This window comes from Trichomycterus rosablanca, chromosome 4 (assembly GCF_030014385.1).
Source record: "Trichomycterus rosablanca isolate fTriRos1 chromosome 4, fTriRos1.hap1, whole genome shotgun sequence".
Lineage (NCBI taxonomy): Eukaryota > Metazoa > Chordata > Actinopteri > Siluriformes > Trichomycteridae > Trichomycterus > Trichomycterus rosablanca.
The window spans coordinates 47,020,697-47,029,762 of NC_085991.1; positions in this window are offsets into that span (position 1 = coordinate 47,020,697).

Below are 9,066 nucleotides of genomic sequence, written 5' to 3' on the forward strand. Positions count from 1 at the left end.
TATAGGACCAGATGGCACGGTGGTTACGAGGGTAGCACTGTCGCCTCGCAGCAAGAAGGTCCTGGGTTCGATCCCCAGGTGGGGCGGTCTGGGTCCTTTCTGTGAGCAGTGGTAGCTCAATGGTTAAGGTATTGGACCAGTAATCTGAAGGTTGCCGGTTCAAGCCCCACCACTGCCAAATTGCCACTGTTGGCCTGAGCAAGGCCCTTAACCTGAGCAAGGCCTGAGCAAGGCCCGAGCAAGGCCCTTAACTCTCAATTGCTCAGGGATCGTGTTCATTTACATTTACATTTCAGCATTTAGCAGACGCCTTTGTCCAAAGCAACTTACATTAGTTACAGTATACAGTCTGAGCAATTGAGGGTTAAGGGCCTTGCTCAAGGGTCCAACAGCAGCAACCTGGCAGTGGTGGGGCTTGAACCAGCGACCCTCTGATCACTGGTCCAGTACCTTAACCACTAGGCTACAGCTGGCCCAGTCAGTCATAATTGTAAGTCGCTTTGGATAAAGGTGTCTGCTTTAGGGACAGGGGTAGCCTAGTGGGTAGAGCTTTGGGCTATCAACTGGAAGATTGGTGGTTCAAATCCAGGCTCTGCTATGCAGCCACTGTTGGGTCCTTGAGCAAGACCCTTAACCCTGTCTGCTCCAGGGGCGCCGTAAGGTGGCTGACCCTGCGCTCTGACCACAGCTTCCAAACAACCTGGGATATGCGAAGAAAGCATTTCATTGTACTGTACAACTGTATATGTATATATGATAAATAAAGGATAGCTTATCTTAAATGCCAAAAATGTAAATGTAAATGTGTGGAGTTTGCATGTTCTCCCTGTGTCTGCGCGGGTTACCTCCAGGTGCTCCGGTTTCCTCCCACAGTCCAAAAACATGCAGCTAGGCTGATTGGAGACACTGAATTGTCCTATAGGTACCTGGCCACTAGGATGCATAAACCAGTGGATTGTAGTGCCGGTCCCAAGCCCGGATAAATAGGGAGGGTCGTGTCAGGAAGGGCATCCGGTGTAAAAACTGTGCCAGATCAATAATGCGGATCACGATCCGCCGCCGACCCCTAACGGGAGCAGCCGGGGAAATAGAGAGAGTGTATAGGACCAGAAGTATGTAGACACCCATCCTAATTACTGACTTGTGCTTTAGCTAAGTTTGTAAAGGACATTTCCTGTTCCAGCATGAGTGCATCACTAGTGTTGAAAGCAAAGTCTATAAAGACAAACTGTAGTTAATCTGCATCAAGCACTTACATCAATTCAATTAAACACATTTGGATTAATTAATGGACATGCGGAAAGATGCCAAAAGGCTGTTGAAGGCACAAAGAAGATTTATGGCTAGTCCTAGTACATTGGCACCAGAACGGGTCCTGATAAGCTTAGTATTGAAGTCTTATAAGCTGCCACTATTCCATCAAGTATGTGCATCACATCTCTGCCCTGCATACTTTAGCGAGTGGCACACTGGTACTAAGTGGAAATAAAGGGGGTCTGTCAAAAACCTAGTCATCTCTCTATATAGATGCATTTTACATCATCCTACACTCCCGAGAACAGGGCATGTCTAAATTCTTAGATACTTTAAAATGCTGCCTACTGAGGTGCCTAAATTCTAAGCCATAATCTGACTAAATAATGAGGGAGCGTCCAATGCTTCCTTAGCGGTAAAGGCAATCCCAGCATTCAGTGTGGCACAACTTTTCTCACAAAAAATACAAATATGGTGGACGAATGCAGAGCAATTAACAGAGATCTTTTTAAATGTAAATAAATCTTCATTGATTTTTAATTTGTATAAGGGTGCACAAGTGTCGTTTATTTGCAAATTCGGGCTAATTAGGGACAGTTTAATCATTTACGGTACACGGAGGGAGACGTTACCTGTCGTGCTAGCGGGTTGTGCCGCTTCAGTCCATTAGTTTGAATGGCCTGAGGCTAAGCTTAGCAAGCTCAAACTGCAGGGATGTTATTGCTGTCTGAGTAGTGCGTCTAAATAAACTGCCTTATGAGTTCAGCGTCTTATTAGAATCCTCTCTACTGAGGCAGCTGATCATGTAGGCCGTAGGCAGCAAGGCAGTTCACTAGGTTGTCAGACAGAGCCAGGGTTCAAATCTCAGTAGTGCTATCAGCCGGTCGGGCATCTAGATAGACATGATTGGCTAAAATCTGAGGGGTGGATGAAAGCCGCTGGAAGGCGAACTTGTCAGTGTGCTCTCAATGCCAGTCCCAAGTCTGGGTAGAAATACGAGAGGAAGCATTTAGATCCACAGTGGCGACTCCTATATATACATGCAGGAACCTATATAGGATCAGGTTTATAAGGGTGAAAAAGAAGCGTGTAACTGACACAGACTGGCACCTTTTTCCAGGGTGAATGCCAGCCATCGGGTTCCTCTGTACCCTCCACCTTCCAGATCAGAATAAAGAGGTTAATATAATGAATGAATTAATATCCCTTCAAATGATGCATGACTGATGAAGATAAAAATGCGGTTTGAATTCTTTGGCTGTGTGACGTTCCAGCAGATCAGGTGCTCTGCAAAACCTCAGCTGCCAGCTCACAATTAGCAGCCAGCATCTGCTGAGCTTTTCACGCCACCTACCACACACCACAGAGACAGACTGTCAACACCACTCACACGCGCACACACAGCGCAGATATGGGCTGTCAGTGGTTGGGAAAATTGTTCTCTTTTTTCGTGCTGCTGTCCTCTGAAGTGTTAAAAGTGTGAGTGGGCGCTGAAGTGTGTGTGTGTGTGTGTGTGTGTGTGTGTGTGTGTGTGTGTTTGTGTGTGTGGGGGGGCAGCACTATAAGCATCCATATGTATGAAGGTGGAGGCGCAACTGCTGTGGTTTAGCCTACAAGTGTAGGATGAATTACGCCATGCAGAGGCACAGTCGTTCGTACATCTGTAGTGTTGTCGACTGTTTTGGGGCCCTTAATCCAGTGGAAAACAACATATTGCTTCCATTTATACACTATATTGGGACGCCCCTTCTAATTTATGTATTTCAGCCACCGAACAGCTCTGGAATGAACTTGAACATCAACTGAGGCCACTGTGCACGTGTCGGAGGGGGTGTGGGTCAGTCTCGTTCTCCCCAATCAGGGTGGGGATCGGCATTATTGGAGAGCAATCATAATGCGAGTCGGGAGAAAAATTTAACAAATATATATATTTACACTGATCAGCCATAACATTAAAACCACCTCCTTGTTTCTACATTCACTGTCCATTTTATTAGCTCCACTTACCATATAGAAGCACTTTGTAGTTCTACAATTACTGACTGTAGTCCATCTATTTCTTTACATACTTTTTTAACCTGATTTCACCCTGTTCTTCAATGGTCAGGACCCCCACAGGACCACCACAGAGCAGGTATTATTTAGGTGGTGAATCATTCTCAGCACTGCAGTGACACTGACATGGTGGTGGTGTGTTAGTGTGTGTTGTGCTGGTATGAGTGGATCAGACACAGCAGCGCTGCTGGAGTTTTTAAATACCATGTCCACTCACTGTACACTCTATTAGACACTCCTACCTAGTTGGTCCACCTTGTAGATGTAAAGTCAGAGACGATCGCTCATCTATTGCTGCTGTTTGAGTTGGTCATCTTCTAGACCTTCATCAGTGGTCATAGAACGCTGCTTATGGGGCGCTGTTGGATGGATATTTTTGGTTGGTGGACTATTCTCAGCCTAGCAGTGACAGTGAGGTGTTTAAAAACTCCAGCAGCATTGCTGTGTCTGATCCACTCATACCAGCACAAGACACACTAACACACCACCACCATGTCAGTGTCACTGCAGTGCTGAGAATGATCCGCCACCTAAATAATACCTGCTCTGTGGTGGTCCTGTGGGGGTCCTGACCATTGAAGAACAGCATGAAAGGGGGCTAACAAAGCATGCAGAGAAACATATGGACTATAGTCAGTAATTGTACTACGAAGTGCTTCTATATGGTAAGTGGAGCTGATAAAATTGACAGTGAGTGTAGAAACAAGGAGGTGCGTGATCGGTGCACATACTGTTAAGTGCCGAGAGCCAAAAAAGTGGGTCGCAAAGAAAAATAATAATAATTAAATAATCAAATTTTACAGGCACATAAACATGAAATAAACTTGTACTTGTATACCCCCTTGGGAAGGCTGTGCAATACATCTTGTACACCACAGTGGGACCAGATTGCTGCTGTTTTCTATACTTCATTTTGTGTTTCGTTTTGATGAATGGTGATAAAGAGAAACACAGACAGATTATAACTGATCATGAGCTGATAAAACTCAATATAATTTGGAACACAATTCCCAAGTATCTGATAAAACTGAAGAGAAATAAAGTTTTAGAGAGAGGGGAAATTGAAGCATGTACCGTCGTGTTTCATTCTTATGTTCACATCAATTCGCTCTTCATTTGCATAAAATTCATCTCTGACTATGCACTTCACGCCAGAAACGGCCACTCCGCCTGTTGTTAGCGGGTTATATTGTCGGTGAATGACTTTCCGCCTCCGTGTCTCATCACGTTGCTTCCGAATCCAACTGAACGGAGGGCTGGACTTTTGGTAAAAGCTTGTCTTGAAGGATGCCCCGCACATCTGTCTCTGCGCCCACGCAGCTGCAGGTAAAACAACACGACTCCCTTTGAGCGCAATGAAATGAAAACAGGGATTGGTGAACCATATGCTGCTGAGATTACATCACACGCTATTGTTGTAATATTAGATTTAGTCGTATATTACTTTATCTTTTATAATCTGACTTGTGAACCTTTTTTAGGAGCTGGAGAGTAATACCTGCACCACCAAATGAGCTAAACAGTGAGTCTCAATGAGGAAGAGCTGTGGAAGCCATAAATCAATGTGATTTTTTTTTAAAATAATTTCCCTCGGGATAAATGAAGTATCTATCTGTCTGTCTGTCTGTCTGTCTGTCTGTCTATCTATATGTCTGTCTATCTATCTGTGTGTTTATCTGTCTGTCTGTCTGTCTGTCTGTCTGTCTGTCTGTCTATCTATCTATCTATCTATCTATCTATCTATCTATCTATCTATCTATCTATCTATCTATCTATCTATCTATCAATCATCTATCTGTCTGTCTATCTATCTGTCTGTTTATCTGTCTGTCTGTCTATCTATGTCTGTCTATTTATCTGTGTGTTTATCTGTCTGTCTGTCTGTCTGTCTGTCTATCTATCTATCTGTCTGTCTGTCTGCCTGTCTGTCTGTCTGTCTGTCTGTTTATCTATCTATCTTTTAATTGTTCATTACAATTAGTTTATTAAAATTGCTTCCAACTTTCCAGCAACAGTTTAGGGAAGGCACTTTCCAGTGTCCTGCACAGAGCCCTGACCTCAGCCCCACTAAACAGCTTGAAATTACCTGGAACATCAACTGAGGCTTTCCTGACTAACATCAGTACCCAACCATACAAATGTTGTCATCTTATGGCTGAATGGGCACAAATTCCCACAGACATACTACAGAGCTTGGGGGTTCTTGGTCATAGAAACTTGTGGGATGTTGGGTTGCTGTCATTCTGCCTCTCTTGCCTGATCACTCAGGTTTGATGACGGTGGGGGAGGTGGGTGCTGATGTCCTGTGAAAGCCTTCATGACTTTTTCACCTGCTCGCTCTCCCTTTTAGTTATGATGTAATAATTAGGGCTGCCGGAGTCTAAAACTCCCTGTAAAACTGACATTTTACTCTTAACGATTTCACATCTTAACTACATCTTCTGTTGTTTTACCTTGAGGTTAAAGACTGCACGTCGTGCCAACAATGCTGCTCCTGCTAGATGTGACGGTAACCTGGCTTTATTGCACCAAAAATGTCAAGAACTCACTACAGACTTTATCACAGACAAATAATGAATAACTCCAATTATTTTTTGCTAGTTATAACTTTTAGTTCATTTTAATTGTGTATATGTATGATTTGTCCACCCAAGGAGGATCCCTGCTGAGTCTGGTTCCTCTCAAGGTTTCTTCCTGTAATTTTAGGGGAGTTTTAAGGGGTTTTTGGTCTGTCGGTCCTGTAGTCTGTAAAGTTGCTTTGAGACAATGTTTATTGTACAGTATAAAGCGCTATACAAATAAAATTGACTTGACATACTACAAAGTCTTGAGAGACAAGCCTTTTCAGAAGAACGGCTGGTGTTATACCTGTTTTAATACTATTTGTTGTTAAAATGGGATTTCCAACAAGCTCATGGACAGATGTCCAAATATTTTTTGACATAAAGTGTATGTCGACGTCTAGGATTTCAGGTGTCTACATACAGACATGGTTGGCTATGTCCGAAAGGGAAAAGGGGGATGGCCGAAGTTCTGCATTGTGCCTAGTGATTCTGGGGAAACCAGACCCATCGCGGACATTACCAGAATAAAACATGAGAATAAATAAATAAAATTACATGCTTCCAGCTTCATGGTAGAAGTTTGAGAAGCTCTTTCTTGTTCCAGCATGTCTGTGCCCTTGTGTTCAAAGCAACGTCCTTAGAGACATGGTCTGACAAGTTCGGTGTAGAAGACTTCAAGTGGCCGACAACTTTAACAGAGCCCTGACCTCGACCTTATCGAACACTTTTGGAATTGATTTAAACATTGATTGCAGGTCAGGTGTTCTTGTTGGACATCAGTGTCTGACCTTAAAAATGCTTGTTTGGCTGTTTGGGCACAACTTTTTTTTACAGACACTTCAAAATGTGTCTGTAAAGTCTCATTTGAACAGCAGCCAGGTTTACGTACATGCAGCATGCAGAGGTTTCGTGTCATTGGCAGTGGGACTGGCATTTAGCACATGTACCTTGTAACGTTGCAGGACGGGACATCTTCCTCTCGCTTCTTTTTTAATAAGTAAATGTAAAGAACTTTTTCCTGAGTCTGCCATCATTTTAAAGCAATTACAAATAAAAAAAACACATTGGCTGCTTAGGTGGCGCAGTGGTAAAACACACACTGAAACACCAGAGCTGGGATCTCGAATACATTGTATTAAGTCTCAGTTCTGCCTGCTGTCTGGGCTGAGCAGCCACATGAACAACGATTGGCCTGTTGTTCATATAGGGGTGGGATATTAAGCCGGATAGGGACTCTCTCATAACTGATGCAATTACGACCTCTGCTGGCTGATTGATGGCGCCTGCACAGAGAGGGGAAAAGAGTGCTGTCAGGTTGTGTCTCTCCGTACACAGTACTGATCCGCATTGCACTCGTCAAGTGTAGGTGACAAAATGCATACGGCTGCTGCCCACGTGTCAGAGGGGGTGTGGGTTAGCTTCGTTCTCCTCAAATCAGGGAGGGGATCGGCATTGGTGGAGAAGAAGCATGATGCAATCAGACAATTGGACACGCTAAAAGGGAGTCTGACTGGACTCACAGGATGCTGGCTGTCATGGTAACGTGTACACTAGTGGTACTCTACACATGCGGGTGATTTTGGATCGGATTGTTTGTAGCGTGGATGTAAACTGAGGTTTTTTTTTTACATTGTTGAGTAGAGTGAACATATAAACACTTTATATATGTACCCGGTCAGGTGTCCACATACTTTTGGCCATACAGTGCATCTGGGAGCTTATGTATTTAAGGATTGTCCAACATATGTGGTGAAATGGGATTTTTTTTTTTTTTTTGCTGGACCCAGAGCTATTGTAAGGAAAATTTACTATACTGGGTGGTCACTCTATTAACCGCACCATTTTACTGTCTGGTTCATCTCATTGCAGAATGTTCAAACTGGGATTTCTGTACAGCTGGTCAGTTTTTACTTCACAGGGCATTTGCTGAGCAACATGTGGTTGCTATATACAGTACATTATGGTGAAGGTCAAAAAAGAAAATTATTGGTATAGAATCTATGGAAATAAAGTAATTATTTTCAGTATTTACTGTAGCACATACTTTTGTTCCACAATTACATCAATATAAATGTTTATTGTAATACAGTAGCCCACCCCTGCCTGTGTCATGGGTTCAAAGCTTGGCGGTGCCACCAGTCTGGCCTGGTGCTCATCAGACACAAATGGGCGTGTCTGAGAGAAGGAACAAATAGAATGTAGAAATAATGGGGTCGTTTTTGCCACTTACACACTGAAAATAATATAAAAAACACTGAAATAAAAAGCTGATTCTTACAATTTCTCAGAACCTCAAGTTTTAACACAAGTTTAAAAGTGAAACAGTGAGGAAAATCCAGATAAACACAGATAAATGTGGAGCTTTCAGAGTGAATCTCACGGTTATTCCACACAAATGCAGTTTCGTCTCATATGCACACTTTGATGATGTATTACCGCACCGCTCAAGCCAAGCGCTGAACAAAGTGACTGTTCATTGTTAATTTGAAATGAAATAAATAAAAAAAAAACAAAAAAAAAACTGAACACGTTTAAGGGAAGCGTTGAGTTTCAAGGGTACAAATTTCAAATATATATATACTGTACTACATAACACTACAGTATAATATAATATAATACTTTATGGATCCCCTTGGGAAAATTACCTTGTTACAGCAGTTTGAAAAAGGAGGTAGAAACAGAAAAAATACAAGTAAAAAAAATTGCACATTGTAGTTATTTACAGTAAAAATATTCCTTTTAGAAAAGTGATGTACATATATTATCATAGACTATAACATATACATTAAAAATATGCTTAATATATTGCATTTTTGTATTGCACTATAGACATGTAAGTGTAGATATGAGTGATATTATTATTGTAAACCCTGATGCAGGAATGAAGGACCTGCGGTAGCACACCTTCTTACACAGGGGGTGTAGGAGTCTGGTACTGAAGGAGCTTGTAAGGACCCCTACAGATTCGTGTAGTGGATGTGCGGTGTTGTCCAGGATGGATGACAGCTTGGCTATCATCCTCTTTTCTCAAACCAAAACATTTGTTTTAGTCTAGGTCACAGTTTGGGTTTTTAGGCGAGATGCCACTGTTCCATGTCATTTCTGATGGGTGCATTAAAACTAGCCTCCAAACTGGCTAAAGTGAATTATAATCACATAATAATATAATAGTATAACAATTAGGAGGTCATGT